The sequence below is a fragment of the Mastigoproctus giganteus genome, chromosome 4, assembly GCF_048544385.1.
Source record: "Mastigoproctus giganteus isolate SK-2022 chromosome 4, ASM4854438v1, whole genome shotgun sequence".
NCBI classification, from domain to species: Eukaryota; Metazoa; Arthropoda; class Arachnida; order Uropygi; family Thelyphonidae; genus Mastigoproctus; species Mastigoproctus giganteus.
The window spans coordinates 212399689-212427670 of record NC_143578.1 but is presented as its reverse complement, the minus strand read 5'-3'; the positions used below and the strand labels follow the sequence as shown (position 1 = coordinate 212427670).

At 34.2% G+C, this 27982-nt stretch overlaps 1 protein-coding gene across 1 annotated transcript in view; it reads left to right on the top strand.

The window, feature by feature from the left end:
- The window catches only part of LOC150087386 (uncharacterized), a 306404-nt gene that overhangs the window by 166204 nt on the left and 112218 nt on the right, over positions 1–27982 (top strand). The gene's annotated exons all lie outside the window — the stretch shown is intronic.

Sequence of the window (27982 nt, the reverse complement as noted above, 5' to 3'; positions counted from 1 at the left end):
AAGTTTACTAAACCATGTATCTGTGCTCGTTTTATACTCCAGGTACATCTGAGGCCCTGGAAAATACTTTTCTTTAGAGCAGTGTTTCTTAGAATTTCAATGCCTACATATTTGTGTGTGGGGGAAATATTTCTTACGAACATAAAAATAACTTCTCTTTCGTCTTTTTTCGTATGTGGGAAATGGCGATGTTTATCATTTAAGAAACAGCATAATCGCTTCTTTGCTGGCATCGTAGACATTATTTTACACAATTTCACATGTGCACATATAAAGATATAAATCTGGGCAAGATGTTTCTTAAATTACCAGCTATGGGGGTTAAATGGTGGTAGAACCTCATTCTCTTTACATAAACATCAAGATGGATGTCTCAATATTAGCTCAAAGGTTCATTCCAGTTACGAAAATAACCCATTGTGTTCCGCATGTGAGTCAAACCAACATCTGTGTATAGAAATGTTTTAAATGGATAAGATGAAAACAAGAAAATCGCTATACATTAATGGGTAGTAGTTTTTCTTAGAATTGAGGGGAACTCCTCGGATATTTGCAGAAATTTCCTCTGAAAATCGCATTTTTTGATATTACTACCAAACAGTTAAACAAAGAAAAAATTAGACTTTAATAAATTTTAAAATTGAAAAGTATATTAATAAAAACAACAAGTTAGTGCGCGCAGTGATTTACATTTCAGACGCGTTATATTTTTCTTTCTTAAATTAATTGAATTTCTTCCTTTTCCTGTGAAAGAAGTGAAAAGTAAATAACTGATTATCTTGTTGCCGATTAATTACTAATTTATTAACTAATAATATGTAAAAGTAATTGAATTCAATCCACGTTTTGTAACACCGAAATCAACAGTGCATGAAATTCAACAAGAATTTCAGGCTTAGTGACGTAATTAAATTAAACAATTATAGTATACTGTTAACAGCAGTTCCTAATTCATTTCACAAAAATATATGTGGTCTCAATTCTAATCTCAACGATGTCCATTTCCACTTGCAGTCTGCCAAACCCCATGTACTTTTTCTGACAAAACTTCAGTTATCGGTTGATTCAACTACTGCTCACATCAGATGCCCAAATTATTCGTTGTATGATTCCTTTCGCCTCAACGGTGCACATGTCCGTTCTGATATTCCCTGTCAGAGACTTGGCAATTTGGAATCTCCTCTCTTCGATCTTCTCTGCCTTAAAATCTCTCTACCTCATTGTGTCAAATTCATCTATTGTCTCTACCGTTCTCCCAACTCCACTAATCACTTGAAGCTCTTTGACTTCCACTCTTTGCAACTTGACTTGCTCCTGTCCAACTTTCCTAACAGTGAGGTAATTTTCATTGGTGATTTTAATGTTCACAACTCCAGCTGGCTTCCGTTTTCTAGTCACACCGACCCAGCTGGTCGAGATGTTGAGGCTTTTGCAATTACTAATGACCTTGCACAGATTGTTAATTTACCTACTAGAACACCGGACAATTCTAATCATACAGCCAACACGCTTGATCTGTTTCTCACAAACAACCCTTCTAAGTACACGCTCCAAGTGAGAGGTCCTTTAGGCACTTCAGATCACAACTTGGTGATTGTCTCTTCTCCAATGGAACCTTTACCTCATGGCTGTTCCCAACCTCGTGTTGTTTGGCATTACAAGAATGCAAAATGGGATGACCTGCGAGATTTCTTTTTTCTTCTTTTCCTTGGTCGGATTACTGTTTCAAAACTTCTGATGTCAACATTTGCTCAGATCGTGTCAGGGAAATTATTCTTGCAAGAATGGAATCCTTCATCCTATACGCCACTTTAAAATCTCGTCCTTTATCTAAACCTTGGTTTTCCAATAAATGTGCTAAGGCTGTTCAAGAGAAGAACATTGCATATTGTAATTGGCTTGTTCTAATTCTTCAGTTTCATTTTCTGCCTATACCAAAGCTCGCATAAATTGTAAAACAGTTATTAATCAGTATAAACTAGAGTTTGAACAGGCTAAGAGTAGAAAACTTGCTTCTTGCCCTAATGGTAGCCGAGCATTCTGGTCTCTTGCCAAAGCTATTGGCCACAACTTTTGCCCATCTCTGCTCCCACCTCTGTCCAAACCAGATGGTTCTGTTGTCACTTCAGCCAAGGATAAAGCTGACCTGGTAGCATCCCATTTTTCTTCCAACTCATGTATTAATGATCTTCGTGAAACACCTCCCACAATTCCCAACACGCTCCTTTCAATGCCTCCTGTGGTCTTCCGTCAAAAGGAATGTCAGAAGAATTTTGACGAATCTTGATGCTAAGAAAGCTCCAGGTCCCGATGGTATTTCTCCGCTTGTTCTCAAAACTTGTGCTCCTGAACTTACTCCTATTCTTTGCCGCCCTTTTTCACTTTCTTATTCCAAAGGTGTTTTTCCTTCTGCTTGGAAATTTGCTCATATCCAGCCAGTTCCTAAAAAGGGTGACAAATCCCTCCCATCCAATTATCGTCCCATTGCAATTACTTCCACTCTTTCTAAAGTAATGGAGAAATCAATTAACCGCCAACTCTTAAACTACGTAGAAAACTTCCGTCTGATCAATGATCGCCAGTATGGATTCCGTCAGTGTCGATCCACTGGTGATATTCTGGCTTATGTTACCCGTTTATGGACTAATTCAATGGAAATATTCGGTAAAACACAAGTAGTTGCTCTTGACACCTCAAAGGCTTTCGATCGTGTTTGGCATAAAGGTCTTCTAAACAAGCTTCCATCTTATGGTTTTCCAAATTTTTTTTTTGTAATTGGTTATCCAGTTTTCTCTCTGATCGCTCACTGAGGGTGATGGTAATTGGTTCTGTGTTTTTAACTTCTCCACTAATACCGGTGTCCCCCAAGGTTCAGTTCTTTCCCCCACTCTTTTCCTCTTGTATATTAATGACCTTCTTCCATTGACTGGAAATCCTATCCATAGTTTTGAGAATGATAGCACATTGCATTCCACTTTCCATTTTGAGAAACCTTGCCCTGCTCAATCAGCTCCAACTTCTCGATTTCTTAAATGCCGATCTTCAGGTAATTCTCCAGTGGGGCAAAGACAACTTAGTTGATTTCAAACCTTCTAAAACTCAATCTTGTCTTATATCTCGCAAAAAGGATTCTTCTACTCATATGCTTATCTTTGGCGGCACTCTGATTTCTAAGCAAAATGATATATCTCTTTTGGGGATTACCCTGACTTCTAATCTCTCTTGGCACAAGCACATTACAAATATTGCTTCCTCTGCATCTAAAAAACTTGGTTTTCTTTTTCGCTCTCGGCGTTACTTTTCTTCCAAACAGCTGCTCACTCTGTATAAATCGAAAATCCGCCCCACCATGGAATATTGTTCCCACATCTGGGGTGGTGCCCCCAAAACCTCTCTCAGGCTTCTTGATTCCATTCAGAAGAGGGCAGTTAGATTAATTAATGATTCATCTCTAACAGAGTCTCTCCACTCGCTGTCTCATAGACGTACTGTTTATGATGCATGCCTCTTCTACAGATACTTCCATGGGCACTGTTCTTCTGAATTGGCTTCTATAATTCCCGCTCTCTCTTTCAAAACAGTTCGAACACGTGCAGCCACCAGCCAACATCCATTTACTGTTCAACGTCTCATCTTCCTCGTTTATTCATTCAACTGCCGTTTCCTGGAACAATCTTCATTCATACGTATTTCCTGAAAATTACAGTCTACAGAAGTTCAAGTCCAAGTTCAATGTCAACAAATATCTTCTTTCGTCTTCCCAACGTCCAACCCAAACACGGTACTAAGTACTATAGGTTCTAATACCTCTCGTGTTTGGGGTTTACATAAAAAAAAAAAAAAAAAACGCTTTCGCGATGCAGTTCATCTATTCTTCCTGAATTTTAATAACAATTGAAATTTAACACGTATTTAACATTTCTGCTCTCATTAACATAATAAGCATTCAGATCTCTGTATTTAGTAAATTGATAACAAAAAATGTTAATTTTTTGTTAAAGAATGGAAACAAACATATTATGCGGTGGTTCAATTAAACATACAATATATGGATAGCCGATGTGACATGTATGAAATAAGGAAATAAGAATTGCCGGTATCCCATTTTTCTGATTTCAATGAAATTTAGGACAGCTCGACAAATCTCTATGAAAGGATCAAATATAAAATTTCATGAAAATCCACCCAATGGGAGCTGAAGTATTACATGCGTTCGGACAGACGGACAAACATGGTGAAGATAATAGGCGCTTACGCCTAAGAATATTACAAACGGGTATAGAAAAGGGTTTAAGATAAAAAAAAAAAAAAAAAAAAAAAGAAAGTACAATTAAACAGAAATATTGCTGTTTAATTTTGCAATATTGTTATTTAACAAAGGGCTATTTAAAAAGATTATATACAAGCATTTGTATAGATTCTATTAGGCAGTGTAAAATAATCAAGAAAAGGTGTACGCTTAAATTTTCACTTGACTGTTAAATTAGCAAAGGATATGAGCAAGTTGATAATGTCGCATTTAAAAATCTCTGTCCAATCAAAGTAAAATAAATGTCAGTTTAAATACTAAATGGATCTCCACCAGAGGTTAAGGTGTTTCTGTAAGGATGTTATTCTTACGGGAATAAGAATACGTAAACGTGGTGATCGTAAAATTCAGGTTTTTCTGTAAAGAATATATATGAGAGAGAGAGAGAGAGAGAGAAGAGCTACGAGAAGTCCGAATAGACACTGGTCGGTGTTACCCGTCTTATCATGCACAAAATCAGGGAATTGCATCGTTTAGATAAGTTCCATTTTCTGATAAATAATAGAAACTGGATCGACAGACAATACAATGATGTACAATAATACAGACACTGGACAAATTAGAAAATTATGAATAATTAAGGGCAGTGGTTAGATTTTTTTTAATTACGGAAACCAGAAAAACGCAGACAATGGAAAATTATTAACATTACCAATGCAAAAAGTTAAAAAATTATAAAGTTTTTTTTTTTTTTTAAAGAAGTGAATAAAAACGAATATTAAAGGAGAAAAAATAGCTAAGTAAAATATTGAAGAAAATGTATTCCTAAAAAGCAGTACTGATGAAATTCTTTTTAATTCAAAATGCCAGAATTTTTGCTAATTATTTTTTTTCCCTTCTCCCAATTCATAATCATTTGAACGTGTTCGTATTTTTAGTTTCGATTGTTGACTGAAATTCTCTGGTCAAATAAAAAGAAATGCTTGCTCAGATATCGTGTTTGCTTTTTCTTTCCAATACCTTCTAAGTCTTCTTGTGATGGACGTTAATGTTTTTCTTCATTTGTTAGAACTTTGCTGAAGTAATTTCGCTTTACCTATCGCACATTCATTTCGTAATTCTGTTTTGCCTGCTATCCATTCAAATTACTCGGTGCATTTCTGTTAGTCGAGCAAATGTAATTAAGTTCGAATCGTGAGGGGAAGGAGATTCTTTAATTTTTCTATGCTAGTTGGATATCGTCAATTTAGTAGTTTAATTTTTGCCCTATAACAAATTCTGCTTTTGGCGAGATTGCATTTGGCCTTTCCATTGACAATCATATTTCTTCATTTTTATCCAAAGTGTGTATACGAGAGGGGGGTGGAGGCGATTTGAAGAGCCAAAAGTGACATTACACAGACGGTGATGACTTACCTCTTTGTTGAAGAATGCACGTCACCAAACTTAAGAGGAATGCGCAGTAAAGAAATAAAATATATTAAGTGATCCCGTCCAGCATTTTTATTTTGTGTGGGAACGATAAAAAAATCCCTAAAAGTATCAATGTTGGGAAGCATTCATCTGGTTGCGCTGATTTATTAAAAGGCGCTTTGAGGATATCGAGGAAATGGTACCACTCTAATGGAAGATGCAGGTAAGTCTGAACGAGAAGGGAGAGAAAAATTTCGTATAGAGAAAGAAAGTGAAAAAAAAAAAAAAAAGAAAAAGGAAAAGAAAAGAAAAGCGGAGATGTGAAATTTGAGCAGAAGGATGGGAGGGGAAGAGGTATTCAAATGTAGGAAGCTGGGACAAAAACTTAAGATATAAACCAAGTTTACACTAACTTTTTGGTATTTAGCTTATGAATCCCCCCCCCAAATAAAATAAAAGATACCAAAATGAAGCGACATAGAATATTTAATACGATTTACCATTTTTATGATTTTTAATACGAATATTTAATACACAGAATATTAAATTTTAATATCTAATTTAATTAATTTAATTTAATAATCAACCAAATTAAATTTTTACTTTTATTTCAATTTTTACTGTATAACCCCCATACTATAATAACTGAGCACTGCAATTTTCGCTAGTATCCTTAAATTTTTCGCTGCACGGGTTTTGTCCATTTTTGATCTCTGAATTTGTGTCATGACCCAATTTTTAAATATTAAGTTTACATTCAAACATTGTCGTTCGCGAAGTTTCTTTCGAAGAAAATCAAATACAGTAGGAATAAATGCTTATTTATTTTTATTTGTTTATAAATTTCTTATTACGTTTCCGTAATTTATCCCTTAATTTAGTTTTTTTTTTTTTAAATTAAAACACTACAAAACAAACAAAAAAAACTATAATGCACTTGAACTTTGTCAGATATTTCATCTTGTTTCTCCAATATGGCGTATTGAATTGGTGTACAATATTTCAAACGTGAATTGCGCTGGTATTCGCATACTAGCATATATTTGCATACTTTTTCCTGAGGAAAATTGCATTTTTTTAACTTCATAAAACAAGCAAATATTAAAATAAATACACATTACCGTACGTTTATTTCAAGTAAATGTTATAATATTATTTGTTATATTATCGTACTATAATTTCACTCTTTTAAAACAGCCATCTTATATCTCGCAAAAAGAAGTTTACCTTTGATGACACAGATCTCTAGACAAGATAAAGATTACCCAGACGTCTCAAGAAAATCTCACTTAACATAAGCACATCACGAATATTGTCCAGCATCTGATAAACTAGGCTCTCTTCCGCTTTTAGAGTTACTTTTCTTCTAAACAACTACTCACTCTCAAATTTCAAATCCGTCCTGCCATGGAATATTGTTCCCACATCTGAGGTGGTGCACCGAAAGCCCCCTTAGATTTCTCTACTCTATTCAAAAGAGGGCAGTCAGGTTAATTAATGATCCATCTCTTTACAAAATCTCCACTCTGTCAAATAGACGTGCTGTCTCTGCTGCATGCCTTTTCATAGATACTTTCATGGGCACTGTTCTTATGAATTGGCATCTATAATTCCTCCTCTTTCTTTTCCAAACCAGTCCAAACACGTGCAGGAACCAGTGTGAATCCATTTACTGTCCAACTTCGGACTCACAGAACTAACTTTTCCTCGTCTATCCCTTACTTCTGTTTTCTGGAACAACTTTCCTTCACATGTATTTCCTGTAAACTACAATCTACAAAATTTCAAGTCTAATGTCACAAAAGGTATCAGAACCTATAGCACAGTACTAAGTACTATAGGTTCTGATACCTTTTGTGTTTGGAGTTTTCATTAAAAAAAAAAAGAAGGAACACTGAACTTTTCTAAAAAAGACAATACAATTAAATTCCGGTTATCCGAAAATTTTCGCTTTTTTATTTCACTTCAATAAATTGACGCATTTAATATTTAACTGTAAGAAACAAAAGTATCTTTGTAAGGGGAACTAAATATTCTGATTATACAGACCGGGAGTAACTGAAACATTTAATCAGTTCTACAGAAAGAGGCTATTACGATTCCTGCCAAAAAAAAAAAAAAAAAATTAATCGATAAAGTATAATAAAATATAGTATCCAATAATATAATGTAACAATATAGTATTCAATATAAAGTATCTAATCTAACTATCTAAAAAGCATCGATAAAGAAGAAATGATAAGCATTTTTCAAAAGAAATTGATTTTGAGGAGTATACTTTTGCACAAGTGAAGACAACTTGGAGAAAACTTATTGAAAATACCAATGCTGGTCAAACTGAAACAGAAGAAGCATAATCTCTTGAAGTTTTTGCAGTTGGGCAAGAAAATTATGTTTCCAAGAATGACACGGATGATATTGAAATATAGCTGAACAAAAATGTAAACAGTCTAGATCAGTGTTTCCCAACCTTTTTTTTACCATGCCCCACCTAAGTCTTTCTAAAATTCTGATGCCCCCTATGTAACGTTGGGAAACACCGATATACATATTTTTTATATTCAAAAATTGAATTATTTCCTAAATGAAGCCTAATTACAACTTGTTCAGGACACAAAACTTAGGTTTTAGGAAGAAATCATTAGGAAATTATTAAGAAAAAAACAGTAAGTAAATTTTCAAAACATATAATGGACAACTAAAATTCAAGTACAAAATAATTTATATGAAAGATTTTTTTATAATATTTTAATTTTTAGTAATTATTATTTAATTGTTTAATAATTTCAACATTCCATGTGAAGTCACTTCTAGATGAGTGCACTAAATTTAGTGAGACCCTTGTGCTTGATGCTTGCCGCAGAGAGATTTTATATTGGGCTCCAATTTAGTCAGCTTCAGTCTCAAAGCCGACCGGGCTAGCCGAGTGGGTAAAGTACCTGCCCAGCAACCCAAAGGTCGCGGGTTCGATTCTCGCCTCGGGCTTGGATCAAAGTACTGCAAAAAGCTTGGGAGGTGCAATATGGCCACAGAAGCCGATGCGCCAATAACTACCAAATCAAAAAAAAAAAAAAAAAAAAAAAAAATCAGTCTCAAGTCTCCCCGTTTTGTGATATCCAGTCGATTTCTTTTCTTTAGGAACAAATCATGTATGGCACTAAATCCACATTCAGCTAAATATGAAGATGGAAACGGTAACAATAGCTCTCTTGCAAAGTTGGTTGAATTTGGGTATTTAATTTCTGTTTCATCACAAAGCCATGCCATCGCTCCTTTTATATTGAATAAAGTTTTAACTGACTCATCATTTTGCATTTCTGAGAGTTCTTCTTGGTACTGCATTGATACATCAGACAAATCCACTAACATTGGTTGCATAGGTTGGAAAATCAATTTGTTTTAAATCAGAAAACCTTTCTTTTAAATCAGCGGACAGAATTTTCAGATGATCGACAATAACAAGTACAGCGGTATCAGTCACTTCACATTTTTGCAGCCAACGAAACTGTTCAAAATTTTTGTTACAAATATATTTTTGACATAATTCAATAAATGTAATGAAACCAAATATCTTCGCTTTTGCATCGACGAGAGTTTTATTTGTTCCTTGAAGTTGTTTATTTAATATATTTAGTTTTTCAAAGATATCGGCTAAATAACTCACAAATGCTTTACCATCGACCGTTAACAGATGCTTCATTTCAGGTTTGTCACTTAAAAAGTCACTAATAGTATCAAATAGTTCCATGAATCTTTTCAAGCAGTTCCCTTTCGAGAGCCACCTTACTTCAGTGTGAAGTAAAAGTCTCACATGGTCTCCATTTTGTTCTTCACAAAAAAGCTTGAAGAGACGCTCACATTTGGCATTAGCTTTAATAGCATTGACACATTTTATAACTGATTTTAGTACTTCATGAAGAACAGGCGAAATATTTTTAGCTACCAAGTTTTCCCTATGAATAACACAATGCACAAGAAGCATTTCTGGATTCTCATCTTTCATCAATTTTAAGCAGCCATTTTTCTTGCCCATCATATTAGGAGCACCATCTGAAGCGCAAGATGTTATATTTTTCATTGGTATATTATTGTCATCTAAGTAATTTTTTAGCTTATTATATATATCTTTGGAGGTAGTGGTGCTCTCTAATGACTTACAGAATAACATTTCTTCAGCAAAATTACCTTTATCAATATATCTCACATAAGTTATCAGTACGGCTTCACTGTCTCTCAAAGTTGATTCATCCATTTGCACTGAGAATTTTCTTGTTTTCAGCTTTCCAACAAGTTGTATTTCAATATCTTCACTCATTTCATCTATTCTTCTGCTAACAGTATTGTTATTGAGTGGCATAGCTTTCACGTCTTTGTCATCTTTTTCCAGAACTGTTTTAAGAAATGCTGATATTGATGGTTTGATTAAATTCTCTCCTATAGTATGATTTTTCCCAGATTTAGCAATGAGTAAAGAAATTTCATAACTAGCCTCAAGAGTACGATTGACAGTTGCAGTATGAGCAATAAACAGAGACTTTAATGTTGCTCTTTTTTCAAAATTCTTCTTTAAAGTTTGAAAGTAATCTAAATCTGAATTTACATGAGCATTATGTTTCGCCTTCAAATGCGCCTCAAGACGACCTCGCTTCATTGATTCGTTGGTCAAGCATTGTTGGCATAAAAGACAAAAAGGTGACCTTTGATCGTGGATAGTGGGTATGAAACCAAATTTTAAGTATTCCTCTGAATACTGACGAACTTTTTTTTTTACTTGCACTACTCATTTTACTGCGCAACTGAAAGAAATAAATATAAGATAAATCAAAAACTAAAAATAAACTATGCATTAAAGTTAATTTAATTTTATTTTAATATATCAAAATTAATTATTAGTACGCTTTTTGAATGAATAAATCACACGAATTACTGAATTCGGGCTATTAAATCTGTGGTCTCTGTGAACAAGCAGATAAGTCTAATTTGTCAAAAATGAGATAAGTGCACTATAATAAAGTATTTATTATTTACTATTATGTGACACGCAGCTATCTTCGTTATTGTAGTTTTAGCGTGAGTAATAAATATTTGTATATTCGAATATATGCGTGTTTATATGAGTGTGAAGTTTATTTTTCCTCTCCTGCAAATTCGAGTTTTTGGACTTATTTGCTTATTTACTGAGACCACAGAAATACATATATGACAAATACATACCATTGTATATCACGGTTCTTCATTAATAATAATTCTGTGCGTGGACAAAGTAATTTTTATTTTAATCTGAGATCGTCAAACCTATCCAAATGTACAGTCACGATGCCCAAACGAGCGTTTGTATGAAAGGAATTACCTATTTCATATAACATGCTGAGTTTGCGGTAGGCTACAGTAGACAACCACTTTGCTTGCACATTGCATATGCCATAAGCAATCGTCCAATACAGTATGTACTATTCCTTCACTAGGCATAGTAAGCAATACTCTCCGAGCAAACTGTAGTTGATATTACTCCAAACTTTCAAGTGCAGCTCTATAGAAAGTACAACATTTAACGAATGCTTATTTAAAATTGAGATACCAACAATTCTTCTTTTGTACAAGTTAAATCATAGTAGGCGGTTGTTTTAAACTCTAGACGAGCAATTTTTGAATTGCCCCCCTGAACAATCAAATTGCCCCCATGTGGGGCGTGGGACCCACGTTGGGAAACACTGGTCTAGATTATCGTTGTTTGACAGATGAGGAAACAGTTTTGTCATTCAATTCTAATCCGAATTGAAATCAATGATGAATATTTTTAAAAACTATTATTTTAAATCTATGAGCATGGTGTGTAAACAATACATGCAAATTACTGTAGTTTTATCTCATTAAATTATTCTCTTTACTCCTTTTCTTTTACATTGTAGATGTACTGTACTGTATTTAAAATCGATTATTCGAAAATATCGACCATCCGAAAGACTTTTGGTCCCAACTGTTTCGGATAACACGATTCTACTGTATATGTAAGTGCAGCCAAGAAACATATATACGATCTCCCCCTTATTCTAATTTTCTCTAATAACAATGTTTTCATATGCGTTTTATTCGATAACAATTGTATTTCGATATCAAACTCTGACTGAACCAAGTTCAGTCTAAGGAAATTAAGGAAAACCCCCAAACAGTTTACTACGTCATTTCAACTTTAGATTTTTATTTTTATTTTTATTATTTCGTAAACAAAATGTAAGGCTGAAATTGGCTGCAATTTAAGGTTTTATTCATTCGCTTCTATATGCAGGTAGCTTGTTCCGAATTCTTGTTCCATTTGGGTATTTATAGGAGGCGCTCGTAATTGATCACGTCTTGCGTGCGAGAAAAACTAACACCACTTCAGACGGTAAAAAAAAGAGAGCGAGCAAACAGATAACAGAACATACCGATAAAAAACTTTCTACAGAATTAGATATAAAAGAAAACGTCAATTTGAATTCCATTTTCAAAGCAGCGCTGATTTTTTTAAACTGTAATTTTAGAATAACACAGTGATGAATTTTTTAACTGTAGTTTTAGAATAACACAGAATATCCTCTAGTTAAAAGAACGTTGAACTATCATTGCAGTTAATATTTGTTTTGTTTATGCAGTGTCAGTGTTGCTTTGTTTCCTGAAAATAATATCAAGAGAGTAACCGGTGTGGATGGCACAATCCTGCGCCTACTTTTCTAGAGCGTATTATCTACAGGAAGTATTTACATTATGTAGAAATGTGTTGCTGAATTAATAATAACAGAATTATTTAGTTAAGTTATGAATTGTCACGTATGTGTGGACACCTTAAAAAGAGATTTCCAAATTCTGATCTAATCATTTTCTTACTTCAAATGTGAACTGATGGATATTTTGATGCCTAAAATTTAGGAAAGACGATTATTTAGCTGTCATGCGAACTTATATTTACTTCGGATTATAAAAACAATGCAGTACAGTTTCTATAATCCGAGATAAACGGGACCAGAATTAATTCTGATTATACAGAATTATATAGTGTATTATCATTCTAGTTTGTAATTTTATTTACGACTAAAGTTTACTATCTTTTCTTAGAAGAGAAAAGATAATAAATTCTTTCCTATATAACTTTCCTAATGAAAGAACTGAAATTCCTTCCTAATGAAAGAAAAGATAATAAAATTGTGTAATTAAAGAAAACACGTTCAAAAAAATTCATACTTTACTCCTGCTTTAAAAGTTATGTAAAGTGCTTCATATTTTTTCAGAAGGTTTAAGCAGTTTTTAATGAAAAAATTTAATTTTCATTGCCTTCGAACCCACGAAGCTATTACATATGTATAACTTTTTATTTTTTTTTCGCTGCTACAGTTGACCTCGGTTTAAACGTAACTTCTATTCCATTTTAATATATTTATTTCGCTGCCTTTTAATTTATTATATTGAATTATTATATTTAATCACGAAGGCCAAAAAAATCCTTATTAAAAATCTTCCTTTTCTTGCTTGAAATTACAATCAGCTTCATTTTAGGAAATGTGTTTACAATTTCTGTAATTTATTCTGCTTCCATTTTCTTCATTAATTTTTCTGTATTTTGTTTCTATTTTCTTTACTTTATTTTTATAAATAAAAATAAATAAATAAAATAAAAAATAAGATTTCGGGGATTCTAAAAACAGTGGCGCTGACAAAGCATTATTGGATAGATCAGCCATCCGCAATTTCTTTCACTGGCAGCATACTATTTGCAATCAATTTTTTGTGACACCCTACTTGGCAAATATTTTCTTTTCTCCATTGTATAAGACAGATAGCATACTTATTTTGTATTTTTTTTAAAGTGTGTGTCATTTTTTTACCTTCCGGTTATTTAAAATAGCTTTGTGTGTCACTTTGGTCCATTTTTCAGAATTGTTACGTCAACTTTGAAAATGCTGGAGTATATAAACAGAGGAAGATCAGAGGTATAAATAGAATTTAAAATGTATTTTCACAAACAAAACAGAACAACAATATGATTAAAATATTAAAAAAATATATTTTTTAAGTACACTATAGTTTTTATTTTCTTTATTTTTTTTCTAAATAAAAAATTAAGATTTGGGGATTCAAACACGGTGAGAAGGGAACACAAATTTTTGTATTATTTTTTATATATTGATTTTTAAATTTTTTTATTTATTCATTATTATTATTATTTATTTATTTTTTTGGCTAGTGCAGAAAAAGCCTCTGGATGGCCTGCACCTAATGGCTAATAATACATATTAATTAATCAATAACAAATCATATTCTTTAAGATTATAGGATATTTAATTAATATATACATATATTCAAAGAAATTTGGGGATAAAAAAAAAGTAACATTACAGTACTGCATACGTGTGAGTTTTTTTTTTTTTTTTTTTTACGAATAGATGCCTTTGCAGATGAATCAATGCAGACACAATTTTCCCCCATCCCCAAACAATGTTGGAAGTCCCGTACAACAGACCAGTAAGCCGTCGTACACCACCTTCCGACCACTAGTTTTACTGGGCCTCAACCTACTAAACGCATTTATTAAAATCCTCAAAAGCGAAAAAGAAGTTAATTGCTGTGCAGATTTGTGAACACCAGCAAAGGCAGGTTGTTCGTTTACTTGCTTTAAGTCGGTTCTCTATATGAGTAGGTTTGCGATTGCCGCGTCGCGTGTGGCTTCTTGAGGTTTACGACCTCTTTATCAACCTGTTGAAGTAATATAATGGTTATTAAGGGCAGGTTGCGGGTCAGAACTGTATCAGAGAACAACCTATATTTCTAGCAGGCATCTACCAGAAGGGCGGATGTGCGAGCGGCAGAAATAACTGTAGACTGACATCAATTAAATGTCTTTTGTTAGTTGGACGACCTCGCCCTAAACACTGCTTCAAGAAAGCCTTCAGTGAAATAATTACAAATTACAGATGCAATTTACAAACATTGCATTGTACCACGGAGGCCAAATACCTGTATTAAAATATGGCTGCACAGCCAATAATTTAACTAAACATGACTCAGTTATGGATTAGAACTCTGCCTTTACTAAAATACTGTAGGCGTTTCTTCTTATTTCATTCCGATGACCTTGAAACAAGGCATCTCCCTTTTGTATTGTATCTACTTTCCTTGTTTTGATCGTTTGCAACTCCTGGCGGCAAAATGAAATATTAAAATATTCTGAGGAACACAATTGCTTACTTTGTTTCGCTTCTAAAGTATCCTGACTGTATCCACCTGGTGTCACAATAAAATAAACACAAATGTAATTTTAAAATGATTAAAACGTAACATATTTATGTTATTGTATCTTATTAAGACTAAAAAGTAATTATACTTTAAACTACAGTCGGGGTTGTTTTTATCTCTAATAGCCTGTTTAACAAGTAACAAAAAAAGAAGGGGAAGGGGGAACAGTTCATGCTTCATTCTGGTGAAACTGCACGCAATGACGCTATTTGAAATTAGGGTTAAAAAACTGGCAAATGCATATGTAGGACATCTATAAAGATGTTCAGCTTCTCGAAGAAAGGAAGGAGTCTAGAAGAGCGATAATGCTTACATAATAATGTTGTTATTGATTTGCAAGATGTTTTGTTGTGCTTTGTTATTTCTTTTGTTCAAAATCAGGTGGAGCTGCTGACAACTGGCGTAATATGATTCACTGTTCTTTTCAAAACCGATTTTCGTAGGGTGGAGAGGGAGAAAAAATCAAATCAGATTTAGTCAGGAGTGCGTTGGAACTAGTTTCAGGACACTTTACAGGTTAACCTCGATATATAGTATTTATTCCATTCTTATGTTTAGTACTTTATTCAGACTGCTGTTTTTCATTTAATTTCGTGCTTAATTTAAATAGTGATATTTTAAATTTAATTTCGTACTAAATTTAAACATTTCCGTGTTTCACATTGAAGTACTTTTGGAACGGTGGGTTGAAAAAATACTCCAGGAAAAGCCCCCAGAAAAAAAAAAAATAATAATAAATAAAAAAAAAATTGGAATAGCTCTTCCCAAAGAAATAATAAATGAAAATTGTAATAAGCAATAATAAAAGAGTTTTGAATTTCTATGTTTATGGTACTTTTTGATGTTTGTGTCACAGTATTTTATACTTTTGTCCTGTACAATTATTAAAGTTTGAAGAGACTATAAAATTATGCACAAACGTATTTAATGTGCGAAATAGTTATTTTATAGAGATATTAATATAACACGAATATTTATCGACGATGTTATAAGTTATACATTTATTAGAGTATTGCTATTGCGATGGTAACATACAGTATGTCATACATTGTACGACAAAGTACAACTGAAGAGAAGGAAAGTTAATATTTGCACTATTTTAATGGTTAATATGACCAGTTTGGTTATGGTATATCTATTTAGGTTAGAGTATATATATTTTATTTTGTTTTTTTAGAAGTGCCACTGCGTTAAAGCTATGTGGCTGCCTGCCATTTTGTAAATAAAAAAAAAAAGGAAATAAGTATTTATTTACTGCTAAAACTGCAAAGTTTTAACAGTAAATAAAAAGCATTAAAAAATTCATTTGGCGTTGCTACATTCTGGTGCGAACTTCTTATTCCTATTAATGTGCATATAGTTACAAAATTAAAAAAAAAAAAAAAAAAAAAATCTGTCACAGTTTCACACAAAAGCTGACACAACAAATCCAATAAAAGCAGTTAAGATTGAAATTTCTACGGTCCCTGCGAGCTACCACCACAAGTATTGACCAATGCCGTGGTTTCAAACCGGGGTACCGCAACAACATTCCAGGGGTGCCACGTAATTTCAGTTTCAGTTACTTAAACTTATTATTATTTTTTAATTTATATGTTTATTTAATTATAAAAAGGTGTACAGTATCTTTTTAATTTTTTGGTAATTGCTGTTTGCTTAGTACATAAAGAATAAAATTATATACTGTATATATATATAATTTGTGTTATGAAATGTAATTTTTATAATTATATTATTGTAATAAATATCATATAACATACATTTTTTTAATATTATATATATATATACACTGAGAGGGAATCGGATCTAACAGGCTGTTGTTGTTATTTGGTTTTTAGGAGCATTAGCAACTAAGGCCATATTGCTCCGGGGATATGCGGTGGTCATTCCCTGACCTTTCCGCATCCTCCGTATTTGGTAGTCACGGGCTCGAACCTCGGTCTGATCAAGAAGCGTGTGCTACGCACTGCTGCTCCTGCCCACCTGGCTATGGAGGCGCCAATCTAACAGGCAGAAAATTGAGTAGAGGTGCCGAAAAATAAAATAAATTACTTAGGGATGCCGTTATTATAAAAAGGTTGAAAACTACTGGACCAATGTATCACTGACAGAATCATTTGTATAAATTGTAAAATGAGATGTGAATCAAAAATATTAAACCAGTAAAAAATCATTATAATAAAATAGTTTATTGTTAACGTTAATATGGCAATGATTTTATTCATTGTCAATATAGTTAATTTTAAACTTCTTTGACATAGTGGTCGTGCCGGAGTATAATTTTTTTTTTTTTTTTGATGAAGTGCCACTTCTAGAAGGCAAAATGTATCATAACTATTGTTACATTATCACTCAGCATATTAACAATTAAAATAGTGTCAATGTTCACTTTTCACATCATAAAAAATGCATCACACAAACATAATTTGATAGAGAAAAAAAAACCACGCTTTCTTCCCTTACGTTGTACTTGTCATACAAAGTACAGTGCCACTGCGATACATTTATTATAGTATGTTGCCACTCAAGTGGCAACATACTCTAATAAATGTATAAGTTTTATGACACCGCCGATAAATATTCGTGTTAAATTAATATTAGTCTTTTTTTGGATACAGCTATTTTACTCATTAAATGTGTTTGCGCATCATTTTATAACCTGTTCAAACTGTACAGGACAAAAGCGTAAAATACTGTAACGCAACATGGAAAAATATCGTAAACATAGAAATTCAAAACTTTTTATTTATTTATTATAATTACAATTTTCATTTGTTATTTCTTTGAGAAGGGTTATTCCTGAGTATTTTTGTTTTCTTGGGGTATTTCTTCAGGGATTCGTTTGAAACCTCAAGCATACTATGAAACTTGGCCCTCACCGTCTGTGTGCACCCCATCCCATTTGAGGAATGATAAAATGATTTGAATCTAGCTGTTTATAGCATACCATCACAGTAATGTAAATTTATATACATATTTAAAAAATCATCTGTTTGCACATGGAGTGTAGTCTTGATCTCTCCATCGATCTGCTTACTCCATGGTTGAATCTAGTTGCTTAGACTTCTGCAACCAAGAAAAGAACTATCACTACAAGAACAAACTGGTGGACTCCGCAATTATTTTATTTATTCAGGCTTAAGCAACACCTTCACTTATTATGGAAGGCCTCAAATAATTCACAGAATAGATCGGCATACGCCAAAGCAAGGGTGGTCTTCAACAGAAAAAGCATGAGCCATCAAAAACTACCTTTAGCAAAACTCTGCACAAAGGGAAACCACCTTATACACAGGCTTCAATGGAACTCCCCACCTAAGCTAATCCTTAGCCTATCTTAAACATATTACTAGATTCCAAGCAACGTTAATTCTTAAAATTCACAATTGGAGAATGACGTGGACATTCTCCAATTGTGAATAAACATAAACATTCATATCTCGAAGAAAACAACTCATAATTGCCATCAACTACGGAGAGGATTTTTTTTTTTTTTTTTTAGTTGTTTGCGCATCGGCTTCTGTGGCCATAATGCACCTCCCAAATCTTTGGATTGCCAAGCAGGCACTTTACCCACCTGGCTAGCCCGGTCGGCGGAGAAGATAATGTCAGGCCACGCTGAAGTTCTGCAAATTGCAGTGTCTGGAGACTAGGCATCTTGGAGGTTATCTGATTGAGGTGCATAAGGCCTTGAATGGGTTGAGCACGCTGAATTCTGATGGGATTTTTCCGCTTACTCGGATTACGAACCTGAGGAGGCACAAATTCAAATTGAGGAAAGACAGTTGTAGAATAGATTTGCGGAAATTTGCCTTTACCGAGCGGGTGGTTAATTGCTGGAACAAACTTCCATCTGTCGTTGAGGAAGCTGATAGCTTATAAATTCAAGAAGGAACTGGACAAACTTTTAGGGAGAATGGATGTATGAAATTTGTTTTTTTTTTTGCTGATGCTACATAGCTCATACGATTGCTTTCTTGCATGGCATGTCTCCATTGCTATTTCCTCAGTTTCTTTTTAAATGTCAGAGCCATTTTATAATAGCTGGTCTTCTGAACATTTATCATTATCAGCTATATGGTGCAAGGAAGCCTGAGGCTTTTGATGCACCAGGCAAAAAAAAAAAAAAAAAAAATTCTGAGTTACCCTGAGAGAGAGAGAGAGAGACCAAAAAAAAAAAAACAAACAAAAGAATGATGAAATCTAGCTGAGGACCCTGGGTATGCCAAATCCATACTCACCAGATATAATATAATAGCATTTAAAAAACTATTTTCCTGCTCAATGGAGTATGTACTGAGTCACACCAGTTCCAAATGTTAGTATGCACCAAATGTCATAAATCATTTTAGGCCAACTCTCAAAATCTCAGCAAGTTTTACTCCCAATTTATTGAACCAGATCTTTCCTTAGGTTATAACGGTTTTGGTTCGAAAATTCAGTGAACCCAGGAATATTTGATGGCATTTTCACTCCAGCTTGAGTTAGCTGCTTCAAATGGCGGAGTGTTCCCTCGACAAACAAGCAAACGCTCTTTTCACATACAGCTCAAGGACTGCACGCACGGCGTGGAAGGCATTGGAAAAAATTACTAAATTACTTTGTATTAATTGCAGAACACTCATAGTAAATGAATATTTACTTTGTTATATGTGGAAACTCGGAATTTAATGGCAACAATGGCGCATATCTGGCGCCAGATGTTGGCGAGACTTCATTATTATTTAATTATGAACTTGACTTGTTCAATTTAATAAATAAATAAAAGAGAAACAATAAAAAAACTAATCATTATTTATTTATTTGAGAAAGTTAATAAATAAATAATAAAGATACTATGTCTGAATTCGAATATTAACTTCGTTTGTATGTGGATATGTATATATGCAGGTACGCTTACCTTATTTCAATAAACATTACCACAACTGACGCCATATGTTGGCTAAACTATTCATTACTTAACTTGAGCAGAGTAATGTTAATTTTGTTTTTAATCGCATAAATAATTTTGTAGAAGATAAAAAAAAATTCAAATATTGTTTATATTTATTAACTGAAAGTCAAAAAATAAATTTAATAAAAACCCTAAATTTATACGTTATTTATATTCTGTCATTAAAATGGAATGCAGTATATGAATTTTACTGATTGTTTTAAATGTGATAATTTACTAGTGATCAAAAGTTTTCATTGTTTGATCACTAGCACACTTCGAGTATGGCAGTGATCAAAAGTAAATTTTACTCAGTAAAATTTCTTTTTGTTTACTTTTTATATGGCGAAAGCCATTTCTACTGATCTAAAACAATTCAAAACAACTCTTAGCCTCTTTCTAATACATCATCCTTGATGCATGCATAAGTTTAGAAAAAAAAAAAAAAAAAACAATATAAAAATGTTCTCTGTATATGCCTTTGAATATCTACAGTTGGCAACTGCATGTCTTATTGCCAAACTATAGAATCCTGTACTATGCTAGTCGCATGCGAAATTGTACAGGCTCGTTCTCACTAAAGGGAACTACAGCCACATGGGGAATCACTCACCAACCTGAAGGAAAAATCAAAATTCTACTACACTGAGAAAGCAACGGAAATTCAATGTTTGTTTCGTGTGCGCCACCTTGGGGAAAATCGAGCTGGTAAATGGAAAGCGGCGACTTCGGAACAGCGAATCAGTTTATTGCGGTCACTTTAGTTGAATGAACTCAACAGCTGACAGATGACACCTAATAATCCAAAGTCTGTATACATATCGTACTGTTTAGTTCTGGCAAAATCTGTTTAATTATTAATAAAAGTAATTCATCCTTTTTTATGACTAAATACACAGAAAATTTACATAAAAACTTGTTTAAAAGAAACCGTGTATTTTTGTTTCTCGTCAGTAATCACAACCTGACTTGAGAAGGCACGGGCTGAAAGTTTAATGTTTTCCTACGGGAACTCCTTTCTCTAAACAATAGACATCTTTTTGCCTTTCTTAAAAGATCGCTTGCACAAATGAGAGTTCAAACAGCAGAACTGACTGAAAAACAGTTAAACAAACTCCTCATTAAAAAGAAAAAAAAAAAAAAGCTGCTTGGCATAACGTAATATTATCAGTATCCTCACCAATGTAACTTCTCTATTAATATCCTTTCTACCGATATTAAATTTACGAAAGCGACACGGTAAATGCGTTTAATTTACCTTCCTTCTATATTTATCATACATCCAAATATTTAAATTGTCCTTCAAAAAACAAACATCTTAAAATAATTCTGAATTTTAATTTACGGTGCCCCCTTGCGGCAAATTCCACGAAACTGTCTTTGCATAATTCAAATCATTGTTTACTCAACTGAAACGCTAAAAATAATAAAATATGAAAGTAATTAAAAAGAGAGAGAAAAGGGATGGGGAGGAGGGGGGGAAGAAACGAACGTGGAATAGCTGCGTTTAAAGATAAGTACGGCAAAGTGTGCTGTAGTTTGAAAATGAAAGAATAATAACTAATGATGGTAATTTATCTGACGATGAGCACCGGGCGTTCTGTTTTTCCGTACTGTAATTACGAACTCAGAGCACGCGCATACAGACGGATGAACGATGAAGAATAACAAGTAATATGCTAGGATGAAGTATGTGTAGCCTTTAATTAAGTTGATATGACAAAAAGGTTTAATAAAATTCCTTATCATTAAAGAAGAAAAAAAAATTAAATTATGCAGTGAAATACTGCAGTTGACTTACAGGTAACAAATACAAAACTACGTTCAAAATTGCTCATTAAATTGGAATGAAAGAGAAAATTACACATGCTGGTCAATTAATTTTTTTTTTCCCTTCCAAGGACGATAGAGGGCTCTGTCTCTTAGGATTTCTGCTTACGAAATTAGTTTCAATTTAAACGAATATAAAATGTCTCCATTTCCCTTAGCAGATGATTATACATTGGATGGCAGTGTGACGTCATTATTCTGTAGCCTCCAACTCAGTAAATGCCAATTTCAATAGGGAAGCACTGCACACAGCAGACAAAATCCTGATATCTTCCGAAACATGATAATCATACTGAGTTGAGGATTCTGCGTAATCTTCCATCCATTTCGGTTTTTTTCCCTCCCTCTATTTAACACTAAGAGCATATATGAAATTCAAAGTATATATTATATAAATTAATCATTATTTTGAGAAAGGAAAAATAGACTAGAGGTATGAGAAATTTTACTATGTTGAAGACTAAATTCACAAGGCATATGTTATGGGTTGAAATTAACTATATAATATCGGTCTAAATACACCATAGTTTACCCATAAGTTTAATAAAAAAGTAGTGTAACGACATCATTTAATATTATCTCATACTGTGGCTACCTTCACAACGAGATACCAGGTATTGAACTACTTCGAATAAATAACGCTTTTCTAGTAGAGGAAGCTACTGTTATTTATTCTCAGTGGGCACCACCACCCAGACGCGTTTCGGAGATTGTTTGCATATGTGTGTGATAATAACTCTACTATCCACTTGTCCCTATTAGACTTAAAAAAGCAAAAAGGAGAGGGAAAGTTATAGTAGGGGTGAAGAAGAAAAGAAACGGTGTAAAAGATGAAAAGGACAGTAACTCCTTCAACTCACACCACTCAAAAACTCATAAATTCCTCGAATAGGCAAGCTCCCCCAGTAGAGAAGGCTGTTGTTACCTATTCACGGAAACTCCGTGAATATCAGGCTTACCCTCCCCCCTGGTGACCGTTTCAAGGATCGGTGGGTGGGCAGGTACCCTGATAATACAGACATGCCATCACGGTTGCCAAGTTAATTCCACAATATGAGAGATGCCAAATGCGTGAAGGTAACCACAATACGAGATAATATCAAACGATGCCGTTACACTATTTATATAGTTAAACTATGGTGTATTTACACCGATATTATATAGAGAAATTTTACGTTTATAAACATGGTACATACACACAGACTGGGTTATGACCATCCCATCCGTAATGGACTATACCAGCAGGTCACTATGCGACAGTTGGCATCACAATACAATATGGGGACATGCAAGAACAATATCCCAAATGACGATGCACCGCACACTCAGACGTATGGGGTTCCACAGCAGACGATCCAAGAGACACCCTATCCTCACCGCTGATCATCATCGAAGGCAAATGCTGTGCTGTCAACAACATGCTGGTTGGACACTGGAAATGAGTATACTGGTCGGATGAGACCAAATACGCCGACAGCCGGCGTGTATGGCGCAAGCAACACGAGTTCATGGACCCATCGTACATGGGTCCATTGGCTCCTGATTGTTCAATACGGGACATGTTTTGCTGGCAAGAATTAGGACCTCTGGTGCGTATGGAGCAATGTTTTACTGGTCAGAGCTGAGGACATGTATTGTGTCCTATGTACGGTGGCACCTAAATGTTAGTTCAACTCCGCCATGGTACACTGTGGTGAATACAAAACTCTAAAATGGCCAGATATGAGTATATTATTATATCTCCGATGTGTGTATCTTGTCCTGTTGTTTCTGGCCACTTAGCTACTAGGGAGCAGCGCTTTCACCAGGATGGCTGTTCTCTAGTCTACCTGCAGCTCTTAAGAGACCATGTGTACCCTTCCATGTTGCATTTTTTTCTCGGACAGAAATGGGATCTTCCAAGATGATAATGCGCCATCTCATCGTGCCCGCACTGTGCACGGGTGGTTTGAGGAACAGTGAATATATCTTGAGTGGCCTCCAAATTCGCCTGACCTCAATCCAACTGAACACCTGTGGAATGTTTTGGAACGGGAAGTGAGGCGTATGGACACGCAACCGTCATCTATTATGACACCGTGGAAAGCCTTGCAGGCAGCATGGCTGCAGATCCCTACGGACGTCTTCAGACGTCTAGCGGGGTCAATGGCTAGGCGACTAGCGGCTGTTATCAATGCGAACGGTGGCCCAACACGGTATTAGGCAGGTGGTCATAATTCAGTGATCATTCAGCCTATATGTACTGTGTTTATAAATGTAGTTATTTATGAAGTGGCGTACACGTAGTATACGGAACCTGCAGTGATACTATGAGAAAATTCAGGAATCGGTACATTCACAAACTGTATAATATTGGTGTAAACACACCATAGACAACTCTTAAACAAAAAACTACGTTAGTAACTTAGCAGTGTGAAGGGCATCATTTTATCTGTACATATCTCATATTGTGCTCTTCCTTCCCAACGAGTTTCCATGTATTGCACTACCTCGAAAAAGTAACGCTTCACTAAAAGAGAAGACTATAGTTACTTATTCTCAGTGGCCACCACCACCCTGGCGGATGAAAGGCCAGCAAGCCTTGAAACGGTGCTGTATAATAATCTATATAATATTGTTTACACCAATATTATATAGATTATTATACTCTTAAAGATATGATGCCTTGTTGCATTTAATTTTACTTAAATATTCAGAAACTGTTTATTACAGTATATATTGATTGATTTATTGGTAAAATGCACACTTGATGTAGATATAAGAAAAGAAAGGAAAAAACCGACTCGAGTAAATAATACGAAGGTCTTTGAGATAACAGAAGAGGAGAAAAAGCAGTATGAACTGGAACTTAAGAACAAGTTTGAGCTTCTGTAGACTGCTCAGGACCAAGATATCGACAAGGAATATTACAACTTTCTGAAGGTATAAAGCCCAAGAAACCTATAGGTAAAAAGAAATCCAAAGAAGAAAAAATTTGTCAAGAAACACTTGTCATGATGAACCGAAGACGACAAATGAAGAGCAAGATAAACACTGACAAGGAGAAAATTGAGTATACTGAGTTATGCAAAGCCATTAGAAAGAGACTCAGAGAGGACATAAGAAGATTTAACACAAGAAAAGTAGAACAAGCATTAAGGAAAAACAAAGGACTTAAATCAGCAGCCATGAGCAGTTATACAGAAAGACAAATGATACTGAAACTGAAGGATATTAGCAGAGGGGAAGATGGATCGCAAATTAGTAACATACGACATACCCGATATCCTTCCTGATGAGGTAGAATATGCGTTGAAGAAAATGAAGAATCAGAAAGCCCCGGGGGAATATGAAGTTACTGTAGAGTTGTTAAAATTGGGAGGAAGAGACATGGCACAAAAACTGGCAAGACTCTTCACAAAATTCATTAGAAAAGGTGTGACGCCTAAGGAGTGGAATAATGCAATCATAGTTTTGCTGCATAAGAAAGGAGATAAATCAGAAATCGGAAATTATAGACCAATTAGCTTGTTATCCCACATCTACAAGTTGTTCACAAGGGTCATCACTAACGGATTAGAAAGAATACTTGATGAGAATCAACTGAAAGAGCAAGCTGACTTTAGGACAGGATTCTCAACTATGGATCACCTTCATGTAATATCACAGCTAATGGAGAAAGCAAATGAATATAAAACACCATTATGCCTGGCATTTGTGGATTATGAAAAGGCATTTGACTCCATACAGAATAAGGCAATGTTTCGGGCACTGGAAAGACAAGGCATAGATACCCCATATATTATGATTTTGAAGAAAATATATGAGAACACTTCCTCCTTTATTAGACTAGACAAAGACAGTAGCAAATTTAAAATTGAGAAAGGAGTTCGACAAGGAAACACAATATCTCCGAAGTTGTTTACTGCTGCCCTTGAAGAAGCTTTCAGAAGATTGGACTGGTCGCAGAAAGGAGTCAATGTGAATGGAGAGTACCTAAACCATTTACGATTTGCAGATGACATTGTGGTCATAAGCCATGATCCCAAAGAATTAGAGGAAAATCTTAATCAGTTATGCACAGTTAGTAAGGATTTTGGCCTAAAGATGAATATGGCTAAAACAAAAGTAATGATGAACAAGTATGCCATAGAAAGGGATATAATGATTGAACGAGCAGTAATTGAAAAGGTGGAGTCATATACTTATCTCGGACAAGTCATTAGCTGTAATAATGATAAATGGCTGGAAGTCAAGAGAAAAATAGATTTTGGATGGATAGCATTCAGGAAATATAGTCACATACTGAGGAGCAATATCCCAATTTGTCTGAAACGTTAAAAAATGAACCAGGGTATACTGCCCACCATGACATATAGAAGTGAAACTTGGGCACTCACCAAAAGAATGGAAGAGAAGCTGAGAACTACACAGCGAAGAATGGAACAAATTATATTGGGAATCAGACTGCTAGATAAGAAGAGAAACACATGGATTAGGCAGCAAACTCAAGTAAAGGACATTCTTATCAAAACTAAAGAACTAAAATGGTCTTGGGCAGGACACATAGCGCGAAGACAAGATGGACTAAGAAAATAACTGAATGGTATCCAAGAGGAGCTAGAATAAAACCTGGAAGAAAACGACGGAGATGGACAGATGAAATTCATGAGTTTGTGGGTAGTAAATGGATGGCCATTGCACAAAACAGAAGGAACTGGAAAGTTGTTGGAGAGGCCTTCATCCTGCAGTTGATTGAAAATGGCTGACGATGATGATTTATTGAATTTTTATAGAGTATGAAAGCAATATTAGTTCTGTGAACGGATTGAATAATTGTTTATATTCAAATACTGCGCGCCCGGCATGATGCATTTTTCAAAAGACAATATTTTAATATGGTATTGTGCTGATATAAATCCTCCTTAAAGAGCTACAGAGGTTTTAAATATTAATAATTATTATTAAATATTAATTTTTTAAAATAAATATTTAAATTTTTGTAAAAAAAATACGCCTATGATATTTTAAATAAGTTCGATATTTGCATTTATATAGCACAACATATTATCGTATGTCCTAAAAAAAATTATTTTTAAGTGACACTCACTCATCTTGGAATCATTTTTGTACCATTTTTTTCCCTTTTCCTACCTTGTAAATACCTCCAACAACCGTTATTATTTTTTTTTTTAAGAGCATTAGCAACTAAGGCCATATTGCTACGGGGATATGCGGTGATCATTCCCTGACCTTTCCGCATCCTCCGTATTTGGTGGTTACGGGCTCGAACCCCGGTCTAATCAAGAAGCGTGTGCTACGCACTGCTCCTCCTGCCCACCTGGCTACGGAGAAGCCTTTCCAACAATTATGTGGCCGTCCAAAATACAAAAAAAGAAAATTTAAATTTTTATAAAATGACAAATTTCTCACTAACTGGTATATAAAAAATACCATAAAATAATGTAATGGTAAAATTGATAATAAAAGTAGAATTCATAATAAATATTGTAAGTAAAACATAGTAAAATTGGAATCAATAATAAAAATTAAATAAAATTGATAACTGAAATTAGTAATAAATTGAAAATGATATAAAATATGCTAGGATAAATATTTCTGGATTCGAACCCATACGATTTTTTTTAATGCATGAAACTTGCATGTAATTTGAAATTGACCGCCGTTTTAGTCGTCTCTGGCCTAATTACTAAAGGATTTTCCAGAAAAAAATTTTCAAACACTTGATAGTTGCCGACACCAGCAGAAATGATTTTTTTTTAAATAAGAAAAAAAAATAATAAATAAAGTAATAATTCACACGCACCCATCAACTTTTTTTCCCTTCCTTATTTTTATTTTCGCCTTATCCGACAACTATTAACTCCGCACAACCTCTCACATCCAATAGTCCTTATTCGTTAGGCAATGTTTCTAAATTTTATTTTCACATCCATTAAGTTAGTTCCACGTCACCTCTCCTCCCGCAACTCACAAATCCTTATCTCTGTAGTCTTTTGGGTTCTCTAAAAATTTGCCACACTTCTCCCACACCTTCTCCTCTTGCTTTTTCTTTAAATGTTAACTTTTAATGCTTTTCCTGAGAAGTTGTCTTTCCTGCATGAATGGGGAAAGAGTACTGTTTGGTATGTTACTTTTGACTGAGTAACTTGCTTGTTTTTCTATACCAGATGTTGTTCGGACAATTTTTAATGTTAGAAAAACTATAGATGTTATAAAATTGTATAAAAGAGGTCTCATTAAGTAAAGTCGTTCAATGGGTTATTTCTGAAGAAAATTTTTTCAAGGGT